Below are 25,896 nucleotides of genomic sequence, written 5' to 3'. Positions count from 1 at the left end.
AAATTTGAGCAGTGTTTGCTCATTATTCTTCTGTATTACAAACTTATTTACCTACCAAGACAAGATGAGCGCTCAGGATCAGCAGTGTAACGGTACCGGCACTTAGGATCTTCATAGTTCGACTGTCTTAAGCTGGAATATAAGCGAGGCAAGAGAGTATGTTGTAAGGGATGCATAAATACAATTAATTATTACTCAATGCAACGAGACAAAATAGCGATAATTATAAAGTTGGCCAGCTACACGTATCGTTGTACTACTTGAAGGGAGAGGTCCTGCGCCGTGGACCACAATACGCACCGTCATAGTGATGTTGGATGTTGACAAACACTGGATGCTATTGTTAAATACTTGCCTAGATGTTGACTTATCAGAGAAACGGAAACTATCTGTTAGAGCTATCGATTATCAACTTTGCCTGAACAGTACGGAAGTGTGAATCTGAATGATTCGAGCCTAGCTCATAATTAGGCTTTGTGAATTGACCGTGTCTGAGCAGTTCCCAAATCGAAAAGGTCTGGTAGACAGACTTTTCTCGACTGTGGTATCTTCGATAGGTTACTAGGTGCCGTACTCTGTGACTTCGAATCCCATCAAAACTTTACTGCATTACGATCACAGTAGTTAAGTTTGTGGTTGGATACTTAGCGATGGCTGCTGTGGTTTCCATTAGACATATTAGGAAGTCGGGAAACAGGCTCTATGAGCATATATCGCCAATTTCGGAGACGGATTTGCCTCTCACAAAGCCACGATTTATAAAATAAACTATCAACGATACGTGGCTTTCAACACATTTCTGTATTCAGCCTGCTATTGCTTTTGCGTCAAAAACAAACTTCTGTCATATTTACACGCGGTTAATATTTCTGAGGGAGCCTGTCCTTTCAACCCCGGGTTTCAATACGGAACGGCCACTTTCTTGTAACAGCAGCGGTCCATTTTAATGTAGCGGCGCTGAGAGGGAAGTCAATCGTTGAAGGAGACACATAACTAGCTTCGAAAGGAAGATAAATTGAAAATCTTGACCTATTGTAAGTGAGAAATTTCTCAGTCACTGTAATAAATTCAAATCAAGCCCTACGAGCGTATTTTGTTAGGTACAACGTGCAAACAAGAGACATAAACAATAAAGGGAAATCCTAGCAAATAAATTACAGTCTGTCTGCGTCAAAATCACTTCTGGATAGGGGTGGGAGTATCTTTAATATGTTGTAAAAAATTAGTACCCCGGCACACCCAAAAAAATCAAATCCCGCTTTCTCACTGAGGGAACCGAACATACTGACATTGTGTTTCCAACGGATATGAAAATGGTTCGAATTCCAAGGTATGTCCCGTAGATTGACACTCCGCAAATTCCCGTTCACAAATGTGGTGCAATAACAGTATCTTGAGTAAGTATTATCGTTATGATACAGCTACTCTGGTGAGTAAAGTAAGAGGCTGGACAGGAATTACAGAGGTTAGGGCTGGTGTTTTTCGGGATAGGTCGCTATTTTTCGCGCGAAAGCTTTTTTTGAAGGGTCAAGAAATTTCACGCATGCTGTTGGAGAGGGTTATCATTTTTTGCGCAACTAGCGCGACTATAAGAAGGCAAGATGTTGCCGATACAGTGCTTCACCAAATTATGTAAAATCATAGTACATGGGAAGCTATTGGGCAAACTTTAAATAATTTTCCCCTGCTAAGCTACCATACATATATGTTTGATGATAGTAAATGGACTTGAAGTGCAGATAAAAGTACACGTATGAAAACAAGAAATCTGATTTTAATATGCCATCAAAAATGTTGATTCAGTATACATTGTAGTCCATAAGAAAATTATGGACACTCTTTTCCAATAAAAACTAGCAACATATGTACATTTTGAAAGACGTTTTACAATTGATATAAAATGTTCTCGATTAGACTAGGTTTATTACAAGTGCACACTGTTTAAGGGTTCGACAAAAATACAATAAAACGGTCGCAGTGTGCTTACCTGATATCTTGGCTTTGTAGACGTCGCAAATGAATTTGGTCTGTTGCTTCTTTTCCAGTTTCGAAGCGGAGCTTGAAATTACCCGACGGAAACTGCATATATGTGTTCTTGAGGGTTAGCGTCATAGAACTATTTGCCAGCACAAGTAAGCAGTTTCTTAAATCCGATTGGTCAGTACAAGATATAAATAAAAGTATTTTTTATGTCAACAAAACATCTCAAAGTAGAATAATATATTCATGATATAAAAACCGTTCAAAGGCAATGATATCCCAATAAATTAGAAACAAAATAAATGCTCGCGCATTTTAGGAAGACGAAAACTAAAACAATCTGATGGTAGCAATTACAATGCTGAATGTAAATGTGATGTTCTGAAAGACAAAATGGTCAGGAAATAATATTTGGTGACTGGTAAACATACTTTAATGCATATAACAGTTTTATTTTTGCAGGATTTTTAAAATGCTGTCTGACGATAGCTTGATTATCTCGCTTTTCGATGTTCATTTAAAAGACTCCTTTTAATCGTGTGGATGTGTTTTCATTAGAATTACATTTACTTGGCACCTTGAGTTATTTCACAGAATATACGAAGATACTCAGCTGTATTCATTAGCACAACTTAATACGGCTTTTGGGCGAACATTCATGAATTCAATAAACAGTGGTTGTACCTGGCACGGTACAGACAGGCGAAATATGTTTGCCACCTCGCCATTATGATTCGGTAGTCAACTATGAGGGTGAATTCTTAAAGTTGGCAGCCAACACAATAGCACCTTCCCTCACGTATGCATTTAACAGTTGCATTATCAAAGGTCAGTTTCCATCTTTATGGAAATTGGCTCGTGTTAGTCCAATCTATGAAAAAGGTCCAATAGATGATCCTGGTAACTACAGGCTAGTAAATGTACTTCCTGTACTTTCTAAACTCATATTCACAATCACTATGTAAAATTCATGGAAACACACAATCTCTTCTTTTCTATACAATCTGGATTTCGCGCCAAACACTCTTGTGAAAGTTCTCTTGTTGGTCTGGTCAACTCATTGACTAAAGAAATCGTTCGTGGAAACATCGTTGGCTCAGCATTTTTTGACCTCAGCAAAGCGTTTGATTTCGTTGATCACACAATCATGTTGTCAAAACTGAAAATCTATGGGTGTTCTGATCATACCCTGTCATTTTTTAAATCATACTTACTCACACGTAAACAATTTGTGCAGTTTAAACGTACAAACTCAGATGTAATTGATGTCAGTGTCGGTGTGCCGCAAGGTTCCATACTGGGGCCATTGCTCTTTATTATTGATATTAACGATTTGCCCCTTCACCTTGAAAATTCATCCTCTACTTCCTTTGCTGATGACACAACATTTCATGTTTCAAACAAGTCCTTAAACACCATATCTACTTACCTGAATGCTGATCTAAAATAGTTGACAATTGGTGTCTTACTAACAAACTTTGTATCAATCCAAGTAAGATAAAATCAATGATCATCACAACTTCTCAGAAGAGACGGCACATTGACAGTGAAAACCTTAACCTCACTTTGGCTGGTAAAACTATTGACCGCGTCTCATCAAAGAGGTTACTAGGGGTCACTATTTCTACATCCTAGACTGGTGTGCACACATTTCAACCATTCAAAGCAAAATCAATTCCAAATTGTTTCTTTTGGCACGCATCAAAAATTTCTTGCTCTCCACTCAAGCTATTTTATTACTGTTTCAATTCACCACACATCAATTACTGTTCTAATGTTTGGAGCTTTACTTCCAGTAGCAATATCTATGCATTGGAGAGTCTACAGAGACGTGCAATGAGACTTACTCTTGACAATGTTCCGCCTCTTTCCACTTATCAAATGTATACTCAGCTTCATTGGCTGCCCATTAACTTGAAACTCTGTTTTAACTATATGGCCCAAATTTACAGAGCAACTCACAATCTAACCCCTGACCACATAACCAGTATGGTCAATAATTATATCCCTTCCAGACCACTTCGTTCTTCCAATCAGAACCTCCTTAAAGTTCCTAAAGCAAGTACACTTCTTTATCAAAACACCTTGTCTGTTGCGGGTGTTGATGAATATAACTATCTCCCCATATCAATCAGGGACTCTGAGCCACTGACTAGTTTTAAGAAATCTTGCAACAACTTTCTGTATTCTATTTTCTTGTCTGATGCCTCTTTGGAGTTTTTTTTATATTTGTACTTCTGTGTTTTTTTGTGTTTTCAAATTGGTGCCGTAATATGATTTTCTTTTGTCTATTCGACCTCCACCTGTGGAGTTATCGAGTTTAAATAAAGATTAATAATAATAATAATAATAATAATAATAATAATAATAATAATAATAATAATAATTAATATAAATATTATATAGAAATAATAACGCGAATAATAATAGGTTCAATTTCCGTGAAAATTTCACCATAAAGGTATTTTGGGTCGAAAAGACCAAATATGATATCGATTTCAGTGCCCCATGTTTCCATGGTAACTATTTTAGGGGTTGAAAATTTCAGTTTTTCTAATATCCCATGAAAAGTTACTTTGATTGATATGAAAATTACCTAGTGGGGGAGTTCAGGTCAGAGAACACAAAAACAAGACTTATCTTAATGTTTCGAGTTGCCATGGTAACTATTTTGGGATTGAAAATGTTACGTTTTCCCTAATTCCTATTAAAGAACTATTGATTGATGTAATAAATTGATAATAAGGGTTTTTCTTGTTAGCACACCAAAAAAATCACACTCATTTTAATGTGAGATGTTTCCATGGTAACCATTCAGGAGTAAAAATTACCAGTTTTTCAAAGATTCCACCTAAAATCCAGTAACAACAGAATATGTTATATCAAAGGGATATTTTGGGTTAGAAAGACCAAATATTCAGTGTAAAAATCCAGTAATCAACAGAAATATTATACCAAAGGGTTATTTTGGGTTAGAAAGACAAAACATGATATCCATTTTTACTGCCCTGTGTTTACATAGTAACCTATTTGCATTTTAAAATTTCAAAGTTTTTCCAAATTCCATTAAAAGTAATCCCAGTAACTATGCAATGCTCTCCTAAGTGTATTTATCACAGCATGAACTCCATGTTCATTTTTGTTTCATGTTGCCATGGTAACCATTAAGTAACCACAGTTTTTTTTTAATTTAAAACCATGCGTATTTTAGATCAGGGGTATCTGTTTTCGTAAACCAGACAAGAAAAGGATACTTTACTAGATTCTGCCCATGAAGTGAATTTTCTAGTCTTTTGATGTGTATACTTGCACACCTTTATACCCAAGGAAACAGGTATAATGGACGACAGTGAGAATCAAAAGTTCTGTGACCTATTAACAACCCGTTTCACTCTCAGAGTTGTATGCAAATTTTATTTTGATGCCGTATGTTGTGGGTTCGAATCCGATTGAAAACTATCCGTATTTAAAAGTAGCCATGACAACCTGACAACAACATGGCCTTTTCAGCACTGAGACATACTGTAGCAGGGCTAAAAATTGGCCATGGCCCTTCTGCCGAGAGGAGGCATAATTTCTGTGTCATTGTGATTGATACATTATTATCAAAATGCAACGAGAATGCGTTTTTATTGGCCATCGTTTCCTGTGCCTGTCATTCAAGTACGTCAGTTCAGATATTGAAACTTTGTTGCAAAGTTCCACCGCACGGCCGGTCGTCTTCGTAATTTCCAGAACAAAGTCACATTATGTGCCCAGCTGGGTTTGACTGCATTTATCTACCTCGTCCCAAAGTGACGGACGAATCTTTCAACCTTTCAGCATGGTGAAAAACGCATTTATTGATTCGCCAAAGGCCTGTGGATTCGCTTATTTTTGCACAAGTGCTACATGGACATACGAAAAAGTTCGACTCACCCTTGCCCTCTCGATTGTTGAATACAACCACGGTCCATCATGATGAGAGTTCTCGAATCAAAAACTGTAGCCGTGCTCGAATACAATGTCTTCTCATTAAATTACGTCATTCTGATATATTACAATTGTTAGCATTCCAAATCTGTCACCCTGTTTTTTTCAAAGTTTGGAGAAGGGCAGCATTTCCATCTGAATGATTGAACGACATGAAACGCAAAATTCCATCGCATATTATCCGGCAATATGTACACTGTACAGTAGAAATACTGTATACGCTCCAGGTACGTATAACTATAAGCTTATATACTCCACAAAATGGCCACAGGCGGCGTGAACTTTCTGAAAGGATTTCCTAAACGTCCTACTTGTTACCTTAGAGACTCACATGTGATGTCCTGAAAATTATTCTCTGCAGTAATTCCAGTTTCTGTCAACATGCAAAGCTGAATGACATGATTATAACACGGGACGCGGACGTAGTGTGCAGACGACACATTCACGCGCACGTTCACTCAATTGCGCATGCTCATATTGGGCTACACGCACCAAATTCACGCATCACTGGCAAAAGAGTGCGCATGCGTAAAGTTATATTTGTAGCACAGATCTCGTGGAAACTCATGCCTTTGCTCTATTTCCATCCCAAAACTTCCTTGATTGCTTACAGTTAATGCACATGAACAAAATAAAACCAACAACGTCAGTATACGGAGAGGGTTTATTTTTTTCGCCACAACTACAAATGCCACGCTGAAGATACGTTTACAAGGCCAATTACACTGGCATAGACTGTCCACAGTCGCTGTGCCTTGTTTTCTACACACGCCCACGACTGCCACGATGGGCCTGCATTCGAAGGCTACGCTGTGCAGCTCAGCAGCTGTGACTCGAGCACGCGCTGCCAGACACAGCGACTGTCAGTTTTTGCAAGTATATGAATATTCATAAGGGTAGTGATGTCAAAAGGAACACCTAACTGGGCGGAGAGAATATAACTATTTATGAACCTTTAATGTTGACCTCATGTATAGATATTTATATTTTATATATATATTATATATACTCTTTCATTGTTGTTTTTTTGCAAAACCTTTATTGAACTTTATGATCAAGATCCCAACTGGGATACGATTTCAATAAAGGCTTACTTTACTTTACTTTACTTTACTTTACTTTACTTTACGTACGACAATTAGAAGTCACCCCTATTGACAAAATTAAAATAAACAACACCTCTTTTTCAGAATTCCCACAGCTTCAATGAACTGTTATTAGATTTCTATATAATACTTATAGCCCCTAAACTTGTAATAATAATAATAATAATAATAATAATAATAATAATAATAATAATAATAATAATAATAATAATAATAATAATAATAATAATAATAAGGCAGTATTGCTGAAGGCAATGAGTACTTGGGCCGTGATAGAGTAATTTTGAGGACAATATATACTACTATTCAAATATGGTCTTGAATTTCCTCCTGTCAATTAGGCATTTGATTAACTGGTTATTAAACGAAGCAATGGCATGACAACGGCAAAATATGTCTAGCAACTTTTGTGGAGTTTGAGGCAGGGGTTCTTTATTTATAGTGAAAATTGTTTAAACTCCTTAAATATTCAAATTACAGCAAATTTCTTTTGTTCTCGATGGTAGATGTCTAATATTTAGATGGGCATATTTAGATTTCTACCCTATAGTTATCCCTATATACCAAAATCGGACATCCAGCTCTATTGGCTTGCTCAGAATTAGATATGCGCATAATTAATGAGGTACAATATGTGGTGTCATAAGGTGTCCCATCATACCAAATATGAAGGGTGTAGCACTTGTGGTTACTGAGTTGTGGACAAATATATCTATTTGAGGTCAAAGGTCATTGAGGTCACGTGACATTTGTCAAAATAATTGTATTGCTAAGTTATTCCTATATACCAAAAATCAGACCTCTAGCTCTATTGGCTCGCTCGCTTGAAAACAATCTCATAAACCTGGCCATATGGGCAACTGTGTATGGACAGCTGGATGCTTGACTTCCCGGAGAAGGCGAGCTGTCACGTTCAAGCTCATGATTATTTGTCGATCAAATTTCAGTAAATTTACCTTACCTAGATGAAATTTTGTCAATAGGCTGAAATTTCGCCGAATTTTGACGAATTGCATCGATTTTTCAGGTTCATATCCGACATTTTTGAGTTTTGAGTGCAGACAGAAATAAGTTTTGAGGCAACATGGCTGCAACCCCATGTTGACCCCGGTATCTGCTAAAGTGCGGGTTGCGGGCTACGGGTTTTTAGAATTATGGCTAGATTTCTAATATATGTAATATGGCATTTAGTATATAAGAAATAAAACCTTTAGAATGTTTCTATTATAAATGATGATGATGGCTGCCTGGCCATTACAAATAATTAGGGATCTGAATCACTTTTCTTTCTTGCCATGGATGTGAGTGAGAAATATACGTAATACCAGACTGACAAAAAATCGCGCCTCGGAAATGTCGCCACTTATCGCGGAATGAAATTGTTACATTTCTAGTATCAGGCCATAGGAAGTAAATTCTTTGTAATGCATCCATTCACAATTCGGTTCCAGGGCAACTCATACAGAAAATTAAACAATGCCTAGTTAAATGCAATGCATAAGGAAAGATTTGACTTAAAAAAGCGTAGAAGTGATGTGTTTTGTAAATGCCGTGTACTTTTTCATGAAATCTTTAAAAAGAAAAAGACGTACAACAAAGGACTTAGTTTACTTTGCCGTTTCGGTTCAAGCGAGGTCGCGACCTCAGAGAACGACATTCTGCTAACATTTTAGTTTGTGTTCTGCAGCTCCGACTCTTAATACAGCGCTTGTCTTTTTAGTGTGGAGTTTCAGGGTTTGGCACACACGGGTTTCTTGACTGTAACGTACAAGTTGTTGTACTCCGACACACAAACATCAAAGGATGTGTCGATTGCCGCACGTTCTCTTATCATGCAGAATGTTACGGAGCTATAACACTGTAGCAGAACTTTTACCTAAGAGTGACAGTAATCTTTCCCGATACAGGCTTATGATTGGTTCAAACCTTCGGAGTCTCGGTCAACACACTGGAAGACTATTCCATTTAACATCAAGGGATGTGATTTGCACTAAAGGGCGTGATTTTTACCGGGAATATTAAAATAAATGCAAAAATTGAAGCTATTTGTTATGAAATTGACTAAACATTTATTTGTACTGTACCCTGAAGGGTAACACTCACTCAGTGTAGCCAGGTTTGACTTCCATAACGGAAACCACCTGTGTATTCAGTGTTCATCAAAACTTGCACATGAAAACTTGTTCCCGCCAACTTTGCTCTCTGAGAGCAGCGGCGCAGATAGGCAGGCACAGATTGAGCTCATTGCAATAAACAAGCATGAGTCTAGTACCAAGTCCAAGTCCAATACAGGGGAAAACGCAGACAATTTTACACAACCCTTTTGGACTCGTACCACGAGTCCTAATTAAGGATGTACGAGCGGTACGCGCGCGTGGAATTTGTCACTTCCCATAGGATTACATTGAAATTTGCTGGAAAATCAATTTCTACTATTGTCATTTTTATGAAAATTTGCACAAAGCTCAGTCTAGAGATATAGGTAATAGTGATAAAATAAAATGATATGGTCACCGCGCTAACTTTTAAGATAAACAGCATTGAATTATTTCGTCCATAGAAAATGCATTGGTGAAAAAATGCTGACTCAGCATTTTCTCTCATAAATGGCAAAATTCATGGTCATGTATCTCAAAAACGAGCGCGGTGACCCCTATATTTTATCACACATTTTGATAATACTTACAAAGGAGAATCCAAAAATCGACAATTTAGAGAAATGACATTACTTATAATTTTACCGATCGTACATCCTTAACAGACGTTTGCATGGATGTGGCTAAGAAGTTTGTGCACTGGCATCTCTGCTACACGAATAAAGTGCGCCGCGTACTGGAGTTCAAATCCAAACCGTGCGGGCAAATTTGACATATGTGTTTTGGTTATTTTTCATCGGGGGGGTCATTAAATTTTTTCGTCTGACAAAAGGGGGGGTCATCTTTTTCCACGGAAAATGCAGGGGGTCTATATTTTTTTGAACACCGGCGACAAGATTTTGCTGGCCCCCAAGGCCGTCAAAACTGAACGGTCCCTAACGGAGGGCTTCTCAGATTTGATGGCTTCTATGAACTCAACTTCAACGTCCAGAAACACTCTTTGTCGACCACGGCGATAGTTTCTAGGGGGATTTACTGAATCGGTCTTGCAAAAATGTACCCAAAATCTTCTTTTAATACGGTCGTTGCTGCCAATCGCAATTTCTTCGCTGTTTGTACATATGATCCACGAGGTACAAAACCAGTCGCCTTATCACCACCTATCTCCTCTATTTCGTGAACTACTTATTGCCATGCCGGAGATCATTGCTGGTTGCCTTTCCACGGGTGTAGGTTCTTCCCCGTGTATTTTGCATTATTTCGATAGATTACTCCAAGGCGATAGCTATACGAAGATACGACGATCAAACGTGGGTCTTTTTCTGTTCAGACCGACAGTTGTGACCGTTAAACAACTCGCTTAAATTTGCATGCAACAACACTGCACTGTGCGGCATTCTCAGACGAAGACAGAAATGAAAACGTGTCGTCTGTCTTGGATAAAATGCTGCATTTCCGTCTGGTATTTCTTTGTGTCGAACTGTCAACCTTGGCTGTGCCAAACAAAAAATCCGTGTGTGCCAAACCCTGAAACTCCACACTAAAATGACAAGCGCTGTAATTTATCTCCTAATATCATGAACGTATGACTTGCACCTGCAGTATGATAGTCGCTCCATGCCGGTATGCCCCCTTCAAGCATTTGATCCAGCGTGACTTTGAAAAGTTTCCTAGGACTATAATCGTGTTCACCACAATAAAATTATTTGAAACGGCGTTGAAACATTTTTGAAATTGTGCTTTTATCGGTGGTTGAACTAATCTGAAGTGTGAGAACGGCGAAAATGATATCAAAAAACACACATTTTTTCATGCCCGCAGCCCGCAACCCGCAAAATAGCGCATCCGGTTGACCCCTAGCCCTGCGTACGATGCTGTGTGTTAGGCCCTGCGTACGATGCTATGTGCTACAGCTAACACACAGCATCGTACGCAGGGCTAGCGAGAGAGTTGCCGACATCGACGGTTATTTACGAGAAGTCAATAAAAGACTGTCATTTTTGGAAGCGATCGAGTAGCTGAGGTAGGCTGGGATACGACTTGGGCCCAAGAACGCTGAATTTCGGCAGTAATTTGGCTTTTTTACGTGAAGTCCCAAAATGGATTTGAAGTCACCGACCCTACGTACGGGTCTTTGCGGGTTGTGGTGAGCGGGGCGATTAGCTGTAGCGGAACACACAGCATCGTACGCGCAGGGCTAGTTGACCCCAAGTGAAAATGTGTTCGCGATCAAATCTTTCTATATTTTTTTTCAGAATTTTCGACAAAATCATTGCTTCTTAAATCTTTTGTAAAATATAAAATACTAAAATAAAAATGCGATGTGCCATGTCTCAGATTTCTAAAACATCGTTCGTTGACCGTTCGACGGAATACTCATTTCGCAAACTTGTGACGCAGTTGAAATTCAATACTGACCGACAAATAATCTTAATGAGACGAGATCATTCTAGACCCCGGTTCTAGACATCCTCCAAATTATCCAACCATTCGCGTTAGAGTTCAGCTCGCTTCGAGTATCATAACATTCTTCGGCCTTCGTTTAGATCGACCCTAATCTCTCCCATTTAGAAATAAATACACAAGCTACCTCGACAAAGCTTCGTACACCATCCAGGACAAACGCACTACAAATCTGTCTTGACGTCATCATCTCCTTACATGGTAATCGGCATACCGTATTTTTTAGCAAAGGAGACACAGAATACGTCGGAGTATTCAGTTTCAAAACGTATTACATTGTGTGATATTGTCAAAAAAAGGTAATGTTACTGCAGTGGTATAAATTACAAAACACAAAAGTTCAAATCAGTTTATTTTGGACTGGCTTTACCCAACATTTCACATTGTTTCTTATGCCAGATTTGACCACGTACTTACTGGCGACCCCTTTACATGCACATTTTGTGTCAAATGGTGTGTTCTCCTGGAAAAACAAACGTACGATTTCTATATGGAGGCGAAATTTGCCCTCAAAACTCGAAACCACCCCTTTATGGGGTGTACCAAGCTATTTTGAACGAGCTTCTCGAATCTGCAGCTCTATTTCGAAATGATGGTCTGGTTTTCCTCAGCTCAAGGATAAGTGTTCTCCATCGCTGTGGGCATTACTATTCTCAACTGGGGGTACAGTTTCCAGTCGTAATGTTTTTCATTGTGTCCGGGATATAAAACCTTTCCTTTTCAAACTTTCACCTTGATTAACACTAGTCCACATCTTGTCAGTGATTAAACATGTTTCAAGTTTAAATGTTAATTCTGGTCTCGAGCCCTCCTGTTCGACCAAACTGAAATTACCCCCCCCACTTTGGCTCGTCCAGTGGGTGTAGCAAGGGTCGTGCCATCGCTTAGGAAACGGAGGGTGCATTAATTGTTGCATTTCGATGCACATTTTGATTATATTCAGAAGATTTTGTGGCAAAAACTCAGATAAGAAGCATTTATATTCACATCTCACTTATTCATGACTGGCTGAGAGCAGCATTTCCATTAAGTTAGCATCATTACGCCATTTATTATGCCAAGAAAGATGAAGCCAAGACATTTTGCCCTCCCTGGTCTCAGCCAGAAATGGTTATACCTTACAGAGTTTTTTCCCACGGAATGAAAACAAATGTACTTGGGCTGAGGCCCAAGTACAATAATAATAATAATAAATAATAATAATAATAATAATAATAATAATAATAATAATATCTTACCGTACCCGTCAATTTCAACAAACACAACCACACTGACACATACAGAAATTACAAAGAAATCTGAATTAACGTAATTTAATGACCTTGAAATTTTCCTTGTGTCAGTGAATGAAAACCAGATGCCCAAGAACGAAACCCAAAAATCTGACAACGCAATCATTCTTGGCAACGTTTTGGATCCTCGAAGACTACAAAGTTAGGATTTGCATAATGTCATCCCCACACCCTTTTGCATTTTAAAATTTTTAAGATGCCGGCCAGATGTCTACATGACATGTAAAATGTCATACCTTAGTTTCATGAAATGCCGTGAGAGGCGTTTTAGTTGCCTTTGACAAGTAAATGACGCGAGAAATTCATTTTTTTTTATTAATCAACTTGTGCAATCTTAAATTCGCATGAAAATCCAAGACGACTCCATGAGATGCTTTGAGAGTGTTTGTAGTGTCCTTTGATTGGTAAATGGGACCGAGAAAATCAATCCTTTTATTGGTCGACATGTGCAATTATAGAAATTGCATGAAAATTCAAGATAAGCGTTAAAAATCTATTCCAATGTTTAGGGAGTTTTGTGCCTTGATACACTGTGATATTTGTCGTGAAATTTAAGATGACATTGTCTGTTGCTAAGTGACTGGCAGCCATGTCGAACCCGTTTTAAAACTTATCGTATTTACATATAGACTTTTCATGGTTAAAATTTAATGTCAGCCGTATACATACTGTACATCGAAAATCAGGTACTCATATTTACTCCTTCTTCCACAATATTACATGTAAACATAGCGTCAATGATGCTTGACTCAAATTTGGTTCGATGAGGCATGCCAGACTGAGTGTACAAGGAACAGTTAATAGCTTCTATTGGCCTAGTACATGTAAATGAACCACAAAAGTAGTGATGCAATCTAAGATACCAAATTAAAGATGTCTTTTCGTGATACTGTACTACACGGAATTAATGTAAGCGATATTTGCTAAGCCATCAAGCAATAATATTTACAAAGCAATTTATTATTCGGTTAGACGTCTTTGATTGTAAAATTCTGACTCACAGTTACTGAATTTTTTAACAAAGTTAACCAAGCAACAACAAGCTAAATACAAACGTGTAAGGCACACCAGTTGTCGAGTTTTTGAAATTGTACCAGAGTATTCAGGAGTGAGACATTTGACATTTTGTGCCAAATACAGCAAAAATTGTCATAATAATAAAATATTATGTTTTGTCACATTTTAAACATACTCAACAAAGGTTTTCCCCGGGTACATAGATATCAAGTTTCAAAGGAATAGGACAAGTGATTTCAAAGAAATAAATCTTTGACCAAAATCAGAAAAATTGCCAAAAATTGTAAAAATATAAAAATTTCATGACAATTGAGGACACTCAACTGAGATTGCCCATAGGTATATTCATATCAAGTTTCAAAGCAATCGGAATAGTAAATTCAGAGAAAAGATTATTTACTTAAAATGTAAAAAAAAATTGCCTCAAAAATACAAATACGAAATTTTCTCTACGGTTTTAAAACATCTGACAGAGGTCGACCCGAATATCAAGGATACCAAGTTTCAATCCAACGAGAACTTTGGGAGAATATGATTTTTCAAATAATAATGGCAAAATTTTCCCCGCTGCCAACATATCATATTAGCTATGTTTGTTGAGTGTTCTCATGATAGTCAGTCCAACTATTACCACAGAAGCAACACTTAGAGTGCGGAACACAACAGGATCTTGGCATAGATAATTTTATAAGTGAGGCAATTCAACCAGTACTCTTTGTCTTCTAACGACCTTAGATAACATATGCCGACGTTTCGGCAACACACAAATAAAAGTGAGCACATACAAAAGTAAAAATCAGGCTGGTAATAGGTAAACTGAGGGTAAAAACGAAATCAAATGAAAATTACAATACTTGTGAAAACTGGAACTACAGTGAGCGAAAAAAACCCAAAACTATAGTAGTAAGAAACGAAATTAAAAACCAGTAGTGATTTAAAAACATTGAAAAGCGCTATGACTAAAAATTAAAGATCAGTAAGCCGTTTGAAACAAGAAAGGTGGTTGAAACAAAGGTACAATGGAATGAAACTGACCTGGATGCGGAGAGTAGAACTATACCAGCTGAACGGCTTACTGATCTTCAATTTTCAGACAGAGCGCTTTTCTATGTTTTAAATCACAAGTGGTTTTTAATTGACGGTATAATGCATCTCTCTATGGAAAAAAATCGATTTTCCAAAAACTAAAACGGTGGAAAGTTTTCTTACACCAAGAGCTTTTAAATGAATCCCAACTTGTGATAGATTAGTAAAGAATTGTAAAAGTTTGAGAGTCCGAATATCTGTCCAAGAGGCGCGTTATACCTTAATCCGAATCATGCATCACCTTCCTCGCGGTGAAGCTTATTGCGATTTCTATAAGTTTTGTGTTATCAGTGTGTGTCGGTGTGATTGTTTTTGTTGAATGAATAGGCATTGGCAGGATATCACCATCGTAGTGGGTTATCGATTTGTGACACTTCATCTTCAGTGTCACACGATCGAGCCACATATTCAACTCTCCTGTTACCATTTCCCTCTGAAGGGTACGATGAGCTGTTGACATGAACTTCCCCTATAGAAGCCGGATTATCGTTAATCTATGCAAATGTAAAATAACCACGCTACTAATCGGACGTGCTGTGTTTGGTCCGAGAATCTCACAATTTAACCATGTTTCAGGCGTTGATTGCCATTGAATCTTGCACATGATGTCTGTGAATATATAGCGACTAAACTTGAGTAAAAAATAAACTGAAATTCTTGTTCACCCTCTCATCAGCTCTCACCTCGAATACGTCAATTCAATTTTATATGGCAGGCCAAATAAGCTTTTTAACAAACTACAACATGTTCAAAATGATGCAGCAAGAGTGGTAATGCATCTAAAAAATATGATGGTGTGACTAACTCACTGATTCAACTTCACTGGCTTCTAGTAAAGGCAAGGGTTAATTTCAAAATTAATTTGCAGGTCTTTTAAGTCTTTGAATGGTATGACACCACAGTATATTTGTGACTTGGTAGAAAGAGTCAGGGTCAATAGGTATAATCTGCGGATTAATTCCGGCATGAATCTCGCAGTATCAAGATCTTTCAACAAAATTAATGGTAGAACATTTGCAGTTTGCTGTCCAATGCTTTGTAACTCACTCCCAGTTGAACTAAAGTGCATAACAGAAAAAACCATTTATCAACTGCATTGATTACTTTTAATATTATTGACATTTTGTAAGATTTTTGTTTATATCTTGTTTTAAATGGTTTTGTATTTTTGTTGACTGTATACTTTTTATTGTTTTACTTGATTTAAAGCGCTTTTGAATATTTTATTGTAGAAAAAGCGCTGCACAAATCTATTAAACACTAAACATTAAACATGGAAATGCTGGAAAACCGCCACTCGTACGACACATTATGATTTGAAACTATCAAAGAAACTGCGATCTTTACCAACTCAGTTTAATATGAGGAAAAATTCATTCGCTCACAGACACTTTGTTTACATGCCACTCTTTGAAGTTTGGCCACAGGCGCACGTGGGATGGGTAGTATGCTTGATCGAATCTGCTCGATCAATCGATCGGGCACTCGATCTGCCCCGCACTCCGCAGCTAACATACGCTGAAGGGCAGATCGAAGACACGATCGACAAAACGAGCAGACAATCGATCGATCTAGCAGATTGGCCAGCCCACGCGCGACTGTGAGTTTTGCTGGTGGATAAACGCGCCCCTTTTGATATTCCGAATTAGAACCACTGGTAGGGATTGTGGATGTTTTGTTTGTGCTTTGATACATCATACGACTAGTTATGTAATACATTTTGAATTTTGATGGAAAATTCAATACCAGCAGACAGGGTTTCATTAAGAGCCGGCAGCCGGCGAAATTGACCGGTTACTCTCACGATTTCGCCGGCTACTTTTTTGGAAAATTTTGAGTCTTTAATCGCTAAAATATGTCTTACCTTCTGAAATGGTTCGGACAAGTATCACAAGCTGTGCTATCAAACTATTCAACAGGTTTTATTTGAAACAAATTTTTATAGAAGACGAGTGACTACAACGATCGCCGTGCAGCACAATCTCGCCATACTGCCTGAATAAAAATCGGAATTGCAACGGACGATTGTATTGGCTAGCTGAATTGCTGACACCTATGTAGTGCCTTTATATTCGCCAATGAAAACGTGCGTACTACACCTGTCGGCAGTCATAAGCTCAACTCAAAATAGCCGATAAACAACTGAAGAAGCGATCACAAGGTCAAGCTTCGCTGTACGATCGTTGGTTTTAAAGTGCACCAAAGAACAAGAGAAGGATAATTACGTGGATTTAAACTGTTTTCGAAGGCAATTGTCTGATTTTTTGTCACGAAAAATATTCCCGATTTTACAGTTCGAATTTTAGTAGGTCGACATGCGTTGCACGGCCGTAGCCGTAAGTGTGAACGTATATATAACCAGCTGGAGGCATGATATGTAAGCCTACTGCTTTGTCTATTCACGCCAATAAGAACTCGTCTAGAGTGGTTGAAAATACCAGCACACCTCTGAACTCACTTCAAAAACGATCGTCAGGTTAAATCTATATGTGAGCTTCTGAACGTACAATTTTTCATATCCTATAGGCCTATCAAGGTTCTTACTTTACAAACACATAAGCTTACAGGCCTGTCAAATAACCTTGAAGATCTTGGTTTCTATTTGGGAAGTATGGTCATTGTTGTCATTTTTAATTATTATTGACAAAATAAATTATCCTTTTAACCTCCCTAGAGGTATAAAAGTTCTTCGTTTACAGATTTTCATACCCAACATCAGGGTTCTTAATTTTAAGCATATGAAAAGTTTCTCGTTTTCTGTGTTGAAAATATCAGTCTCATCCAGGATGGCATCAACAGGGGGATCCCCTTGACCAGAAAATTTAGGGGTGATTTCACCAGTTTATGTGTTCTACTTGTATCTCTAAGGTGTGATTGGCACCATTTCATGGGGGGCTGGTCCCCCCCCCTTGATAAATTAATTTGGGTGTCAACATGTCGACAGAGGAGGAATCTCCCATCCCCCTGTCTAGATGAAACACTGTATGATATCGTCTGCAGTATCAAATTTATATCATTAATAATAATGAATTATTATAGATTATCTCAGAAAGCATATACAGGTTCTTAACATACCGATTTTCATATCATACATCAAGGTACTTTACTGAGCAATATTGTCAACTTATTTCTAGACTTTAGTTTTCTTTGTTCAAAATATAGTCAACATTACCACATTTTATCATTTTAATTATGAATTATCATATTTAATCTCCCAGGAAAATGGCTTTTATGATATGAACACAAATTGTTGTCCTCGAACACTGCTGACAATACTTTCTGAAAATACTAGAATTTGACGTGACTGTGAGCTGTAAAAAGTGAATTTTTAGCTGATTTTCCAGGGCTTCCGGCCTTCGGCCGGGAGAGGGAACACCTCCTGGAACACTGCTGACAATACTTTCTGAATATACTTGAATTTCAAGTGACTGTGAGCTGTAAAAAGTGAATGTTTAGCTGATTTTGCATGCTTGGCTTCCGGCCTTCGGCGGGAGGGGGAACACCTCCTGGAACACTGCTGACAATATTTTCTGAATATACTTGAATTTCAAGTGACTGTGAGCTGTAAAAAGTAAATTTTTTAGCTGATTTTCCAGGGCTTCAGGCCTTCGGCCGGGAGGGGGAACACCTCCTGGAACACTGCTGACAATACTTTCTGAATATACTTGAATTTCAAGTGACTGTGAGCTGTAAAAAGTAAATTTATTAGCTGATTTTCCAGGGCTTCCGGCCTTCGGCCGGGAGAGGGAATACCCGCTCCCGGACCCTCCCCCACAACCGTTTTGTGGTCGTGGCAGGTGCAAGCCGCCTACTTTTTTATTTTGGCCCCCTACTTCAAAAGTTAGTGAAACCCCTGAGCAGAACAAGAATTATCCTGAGTATTGTATATCGCCAACCAGGTACTCCTGTTGATATTTTCTCCCGCGATATTAGAATGAACTATACCAGGAGAATCCATAAAATGTGAGTCTTATGTTGAGTGTTTTCAACATTGACTCTTTTATCTTAAAGCCGCCGTTCTCAATCCCAGGTTCGCGCATTAGTGGGTACTCCACCCTGTCAACATAGTATAGTTTTCATTGTTTGCGTCAAACGCCGCTATATTAGTAGATTTACAAACATAAATTCACGTCGAACGTCGATGAGCACGTCAGAGAACGTACATTTTGGCATGAGGTGTTTTCACCATACTTGGTGCTTTCGAGTTACAGATTTCACCGATTCTGGCAGTGTGTCGCTTGGCGCAGGATGCTGACAGTGTCCTCGACCATCCCCCCCCCCCCCATACTCTCTATGCCTCCATCCACAAAATTACAAGTCAATATACTGGTATGTAAAAAACACAATCTGCATCGTTCGAATCTCTCAAATTCTTAGAAGTAATGTTTTATTAAATTTGGAAACATTGGTGTCGATTAACATGAAATGAGTATTTCCTGAAGATTGAACCATGATCCCGACGTACTCAACCAGCCCAACGTAACACTTTTATGAGGCCAAGATGGCGGTCAGAAGTCAGAAAACAAGTCCAGATCATCGTGTATTACATTATTTGCCAATTTGTGTTGCGAGACTTCGTTTGAATTGTAACAAAAAAAAGTACAAAAATCAGATGCATTTCGAAAACTCGGACAGGAAATCTCGTACAGTGTCGTAATTTAAAATTTCTCAGACGTAATGAACTTTGATCGATATGCAGCGGAACTGCATGGCGTCGGTTATCGATAAGATGGCACTTGCTCACGAGGCTACGTACACTCGAAGTGACGGCGGAACGAAACAGAGGAAGTCAAATCATCCTTTTTTTAGCTCCATGGTCAAATGCGCTTGGCGTGATGAGCGATTTTTGGCCCGAAAACAGCATCTGATGCAGGCCGATGACGTACTCGTCAAAAGAAGAGAACTGATATGCCATTTTGCGTGACTTTTGTTGTCCGATCGTTATATCCAAATTTGCCCGGCATACCATACACATTTGCCATCGTTGGGTGTACGGTAGAAGCCACAAAACCAAACCAAACGGCCCTTTTCAGGGCCATCAAACTTTCCAGTAAGAGAGAACCCGATAATACATTTTCTTTTTCACGGCACGTCTTGTGGAGGGACCGTGTCCACGGTTACTAAGATGTAATCGACTTGAATGTAGTCTGATCACGTTTTTTATCCCCAGCAATGCGGCGGGTAGGTACAAAAGTTGGAGAACTGTGAAGAAACTATTGCGCACGTCTTTCGACACTGGAAATCTTGACACATATTTTATTTATTTCAGTCACCATTAGCAGATAAGGCGAATGCTAATCGACATTAGGTACACATCCAGCTGACTCGTGTCTTACTTTGCACAAGGTTTGATTGACAGTGGTATTCAAATCCCAATCGGCGTCCCCTGGGTCGACGTTCTCACTGGCCACGCACAATTACTCACTAAAATTGTCCCGAAAACTTATCGGTTTGAAAAGTATGGAGTCGTTATGTATTGATCAGGTATTTACCCTGCTGTAGAGCATTCCCATTTCATAAATTTTCATAAAAAACACGCAAAAAACCGCAATCTCTGGAGCTCTCAGTTCTAACTACTAGCACGGCGTCTCTTTACATAATGAGTGTTCTCTCATGTAATCCGGTATTTATAACCAATGGGCGTCTTTAAACAGCCAAGAGGCATGCAGTTCTAAAGGTATGGCATATAAACTGGTTCAGCAATCAAGCTCATTTTATTCAAAGTCAATAATTTTCAATCCGCTAGACATTATACACTATCTTTTCGACCATCCAGAACCACTTATAGAAATTGGGGGTGCCAACACTCTTACCTGTCTCAATTTCAAACAACTTATTTGTGTTGCTTTTTATTCGACTAGGATACGACCACCATTACCCGTTTATATTTTCAAAATGGATATCATTTTGTTTACCGTGCTGTCATTAGAGCTGATCTTGCCGACCTTTTACCAATACTTTTCTTTTAAATTGTATACTTATGTCAGTCTTTGACAGTATACACCGACTTCCGGTATAAAAAAGTACATTTTGTAATAGGACTCATTTTCAGGACACTTTGATATCACCTTTGATTCTAGTCGTCGTTAGAACATAGCGTCTTTGTCCATTAATTATATAACACGCCTCGATGACGAAATAATATTCGGACTCTCAAATATTTTTTTTCATTTTTACAAAATGGCGTCTTTGTACATTAAACTTTTTTTCAATATTCAATTGACTTAACACTTGTTGAGGCTCATTTTGAAGCTCATGCAGTAAATAAACTTATTGTTTGCATAATTTTATGAAAATCAGGAATTTTATTTTACCCAATAAGATAATACAACAAAGGCGCCCTTTTTGAAAATCAAATATCAGTACTAATGGATAAGTCGTTTCTCTGTGAAAAACATTCCTCGGTTACCCCTAATTTTATTGTTGTTCTTGAAAGAGTATGGTTGAGAGATTACTTTAGGAAAGGTTAAAAGAAAATTTAAAGAAAATTTAAATATTTTAATGTCAAGATGCAAACAGCTTTATTGTCACACTTGCTGTTTTTGTTTGAGAAATAACAATTTGCTAACTTCCCTGGAATCTAATCAAAAGAGTTACTTTCTTAATAAAGGTTTTTACACCTTTATCAATAAGTTACGTCGATCATGGACGCGTAATCTATCAAATGGCGTAAAAAGTAATGATCAGATCCCATATTAGGAAGTATTTGGTTTTCGCACACATCAGAAGCGAAGGTTAATAAATGAAGTTTTGAAGACGGGTTCCTATATGGTTGGATAAGTCTCGAGTAAGGGTATATAGCACTAGGCCTTGACAAGACACTTTTAACAGACGGCGGAGGGCAGTTTGAGGACACAATCGATAGCTCCAACAGACAATCGGCGATCAAGCGGACTACTAAGATCACGTCAGCCTATGATTTATGCTGGTGGAAAAAATACTCGCCTTTTGACATCCGGAATTAGAATCTTTCTTTAAAACAAAGACAAGCTACTGGTAGGCATTGTGGATGCTGTGTTTGTGCCTTGATACGTCATACTACCAGTTATGAAATTTTAGATGACAATGTTATTCACTCAGAATTTTATTCCAAACCAGCCGAACATACATTATCCTGAATATAGTATATCGCAAACCAGGTACCCAAGGACATGTCGATTCCTTCTCTCACAATGTTAAAAATGAACCATCCCAGGTAAATGTATAATGTGTTAGTGTCTTCTGTTGCATTATACTTTACCTAATAATAATAACACAGTAAAGGCGGCCTTTTTGAATTTTAGATATCAGTTGATAATGCATAATTCGTTTTCTGTAATCACAATTTGCTCAGTGACCCCGATTTTGTATTGTTGGTCTTGGAAGAGTATGGTTGAGAGATCACTTTTGGAAAGATTTTGTTGTTTTAGAATTTATTTATTCTGCAATTTAACCAAGCGTTTAGAATGAATTGAAAAAAAGCGAACCGTCATTTACAGTTATGTAATAACAAACCAACATACGGTCAGTCACTAGAACTTCACCAAATAAAAGTCAAACAAGTTTTGTGTAAGTCATATCACACACTTACCGTAATCTGCACTGTTTCGAAAACAAGAATAGTTTGAAGCAAAACAAGGCCAATGACGAATTTTATGTGCTTGAAAAAGAATTTTGTGTCACACAGTGCACAAAATCTTGAAAATTACATGCTCCTTATTTCTCTGGACTCGGGATGCCTTTATCTTTCTTTCATGAATATGACTTTGTTTGTGTACCGTCTATTTACTGTCTGTTCTGTGCTGTTTTGTGTCTATGTTTACAACTATTGTGTCACGAATTCTGACCTACTGTCATCGGATTATGGATTGGTATGATTGCGATTATTATGCAATTCACCTGAGTGGTGTAAGAAACAAAGGCAGCAAGCTGTCGGCAACTGTTATGTTAACAGCGAGCCCCGAGATACAAGTTTTAACTAAACACTATAAATTTGCTCGGTTTTGTTCAATCCATCATTTATTTATTTATTTATTTATTTATTTATTTATTTATTTATTTATTTATTTATTTATTTATTTATTTCACATTAAAGGGTTACTCAAATCGAGTTAAAATTACCCGTTAAGGCTGTAATCTCCAATTAAATCCTAATTTAATACAGAATTTCAAATCCGACACTTTTTACTTAGGGAGCGTTCAGTTAATTACGGCCGGGGTGGGCCGAAAAATTCAGGGAGTCACCTTAAATTTAAAAACTTCAAAAGGGGGGTCATGTATTTTTCAAACAGCTCAGAGGGGGTCACTTAATTTTCATAAGTATCCGTCCCGTCAAAATGCAGTTTCATTGTTAAGAAATATTCAGGGAGATAAAAATTATTCGCTGCATGATTTCATTCTCTAAAGTCATTTCACTGAAAATCTGAACAATGTATAATTATCTGTCACATGGACATCATGCCTTGGCAATTCTGAGGCTTTCTTACTCTAAATTGAGCTCACTGAGGGCAATGAACAATTCAAAGGTACAAAATTTATTCTTTCCGGAGATTCGCAAAACAAAATTCACAAATAAGAACTCAAGAGACCGATCGGTACTGCATCTAAGCAAAGGGCCTTACGTCTGCACGGCGACTATCTGACAAAATATCTGACAAAACTCTTTTTAATAATAGTCTAGGGAGTCACTTAGCCAGCCCACTTCTCCGCCTTCATTAAACCTGGAACGCACAGCATCGTACGAAAGGCTAAAGAACATGTACACGGAATGTGCCAATTAAACGTTAATACGAAGTGTTCTGTACGAAAGATTTGTTTCTGTAAACTACTCTCAAATTGCTTCATCAATTGTATTTTTTCGGGCGCCAGGCTGGCTCACTGTAGTTGACACAATACATGTGGGTGCTTTTTTTATCATACACGTGCATGTTTATTGAGTATAACTAATGTACTTGAATGGCAAAATTAGCGATTGCGAATGTTGATGCAGCAACAGTGAAGTTAAGGCTGCCTTGACGAACGTGATGCAAAACAAAACAAAATAAGTACTCTGTTCGCCATTGTGGTAAGTTTGATACTCCCGTCACAGCAGACTAATTCAGTCATGTGACCTGGGGCGCTGTCCTCTAACCCTAAAACGGCCATTATGTGTTAATCGTGGAATATGTAGTGATTAGTTGAGGGGCTTGGCTATTTTACGCAATTAATGCAATTTACTGCGATGTTTCTGATTTTTAGACTGCTTTACGATTTTTCCGTGTCTTGACCGGTGAAGTAGTTGTGGGGAATGACATTCCCCAAATGGGTTGGGCTACAAGCAGTAATTAGTTATTTTTGTTAGATAAGCACGTTTTGTCAGATAGACGCCGTACATACGTCACGCTTTCTCGCGAAGTGGTGGTGCTATTCAATATGCTCGCCTGATGTTAAGCATGAGTTAGGTTCGAGATCTTGTCAAAAAAGCGTAATTGTTTTGATAGCGTGTCGATCATGTGAGTGTGATTGCAAGTGACGCATGGCGATCGGTTAAACGTGAAGTATATGCAGGTATTTGATTATCGAATACAAAGGAAATAAAGGCAACTTTACACGTCGGATATACCGCTGTTATTAATGTATGATATATCGATTGGATCATTGCATGCGCAGTTGCGTTATTTTGTGTGAAATACAGGGCGAGACGCAACTGCACCGTACAAGAGAGAGGTTAAAGGTATACTGTCACCTGTTCCAATTTTGCCACAGTTACCATGGAAAGAGAATATATAACCAATCACAGATTTTTAACGGGTGGCCGCTCTTTTAAAAATGGCGCCCTCACATGGGCATTTTGAATATTATGGAACGCCCCTCGACCATATGTGGGCACATTTAGATTACAGGTGACTGTATACCTTTAAGTTTGCACACGTAGCGAGAATGCAAAGTAGATAGAGTGGCTACGCGTTCCGTACTCGTAACGTTTTGCAAGATTCGGATAAATGTAGAATGTGCCTCTTGGACAGATATTCGGACTCTCATTATTTTACATTGTTTACTAATCTATCACTTGTTGAGATTCATTTAAAACCATTTGGTGTAATAAAACTTTCCAACGTTTTAGTTTTTGGAAAATCGATTTTTTTTCCATAGAGAGATGCATTATACCGTAATCCGTACGCGTATGGAGATGGTGGCCATTTTGAATTTCAATTTTGGGTAATTTGTTTGTCTAGGACCAAAATTTGCACGGCGACATCCGATTTTTAGTCGTTATTTTGAAAGAGAATAGTGGACAGATTCTTCGGGAAAGTTTGAGCAAAAGTTTGAATCTGAAATTTGCTCTGATATCAGGTTAATAAAAACAGATGAAAATTGAAATACTGTTGCCAAGATACTTCTCCGCCCAGTGTATTTTACCAAGTTGAACTTGATGTCTTATTTCGTGTCTACTGCTGCTGACGGTGGCAATTTCAGAGACTTATTCTCCAAAGTTGTCTACTATTTGGCTGATGTTGGACTTTCACCTATTGGCTATAGCTCGTTCAATTGTATGTAGTCAAAGTGTCTATGTCTGCATCATTCCATCGCAAGGTTGATGATCAGAAGAATAGTCCTCTTCAGATTCATATTCAGTGTCACACAATCGAGCCACATATTCATCTCTCCTGTTACCATTTCCCTCTGAAAGGTACGATGGAGCTGTTGACATGAACTTCCCCTATAGAAGCCGGATTATAGTTAATCTATGCAAATGTAAAATAACCACGTCTTCTAATCGATCGTGCTGTGTTTGGACACAATTCAACCATGTTTTAGGCTTTGATTTTCATTGAATCTTGCTTATGATGTCTGTGAATATATGCGACTAAACTTGAGTCAAAATAAACTGAAATTCTTGTTCACGCTCTCATTAGCTCGCACCTC

At 38.1% G+C, this 25,896-nt stretch overlaps 1 long non-coding RNA gene across 1 annotated transcript in view; it reads right to left on the bottom strand.

Annotated features, from left to right (window-relative positions):
• Positions 1-2,118, bottom strand: part of LOC139124804 (uncharacterized) — a 14,978-nt gene extending 12,860 nt beyond the window's left edge. Inside the window, exons 1-2 of the long non-coding RNA XR_011550041.1 lie at positions 1,988-2,118; positions 56-132 (exon numbers count right to left, since the gene is read on the bottom strand). This is a non-coding gene — a long non-coding RNA (uncharacterized lncRNA). The remainder of the gene's footprint in view (positions 1-55; positions 133-1,987) is intronic.
• Between the last annotated feature and the right edge of the window lie 23,778 nt (positions 2,119-25,896).

The sequence above is a fragment of the Ptychodera flava genome, chromosome 3 (genome assembly GCF_041260155.1).
Source record: "Ptychodera flava strain L36383 chromosome 3, AS_Pfla_20210202, whole genome shotgun sequence".
NCBI classification, from domain to species: Eukaryota; Metazoa; Hemichordata; class Enteropneusta; family Ptychoderidae; genus Ptychodera; species Ptychodera flava.
The sequence above is the reverse complement of the archived record's forward strand: the minus strand, read 5'-3'. Positions and strand labels throughout refer to the sequence as shown.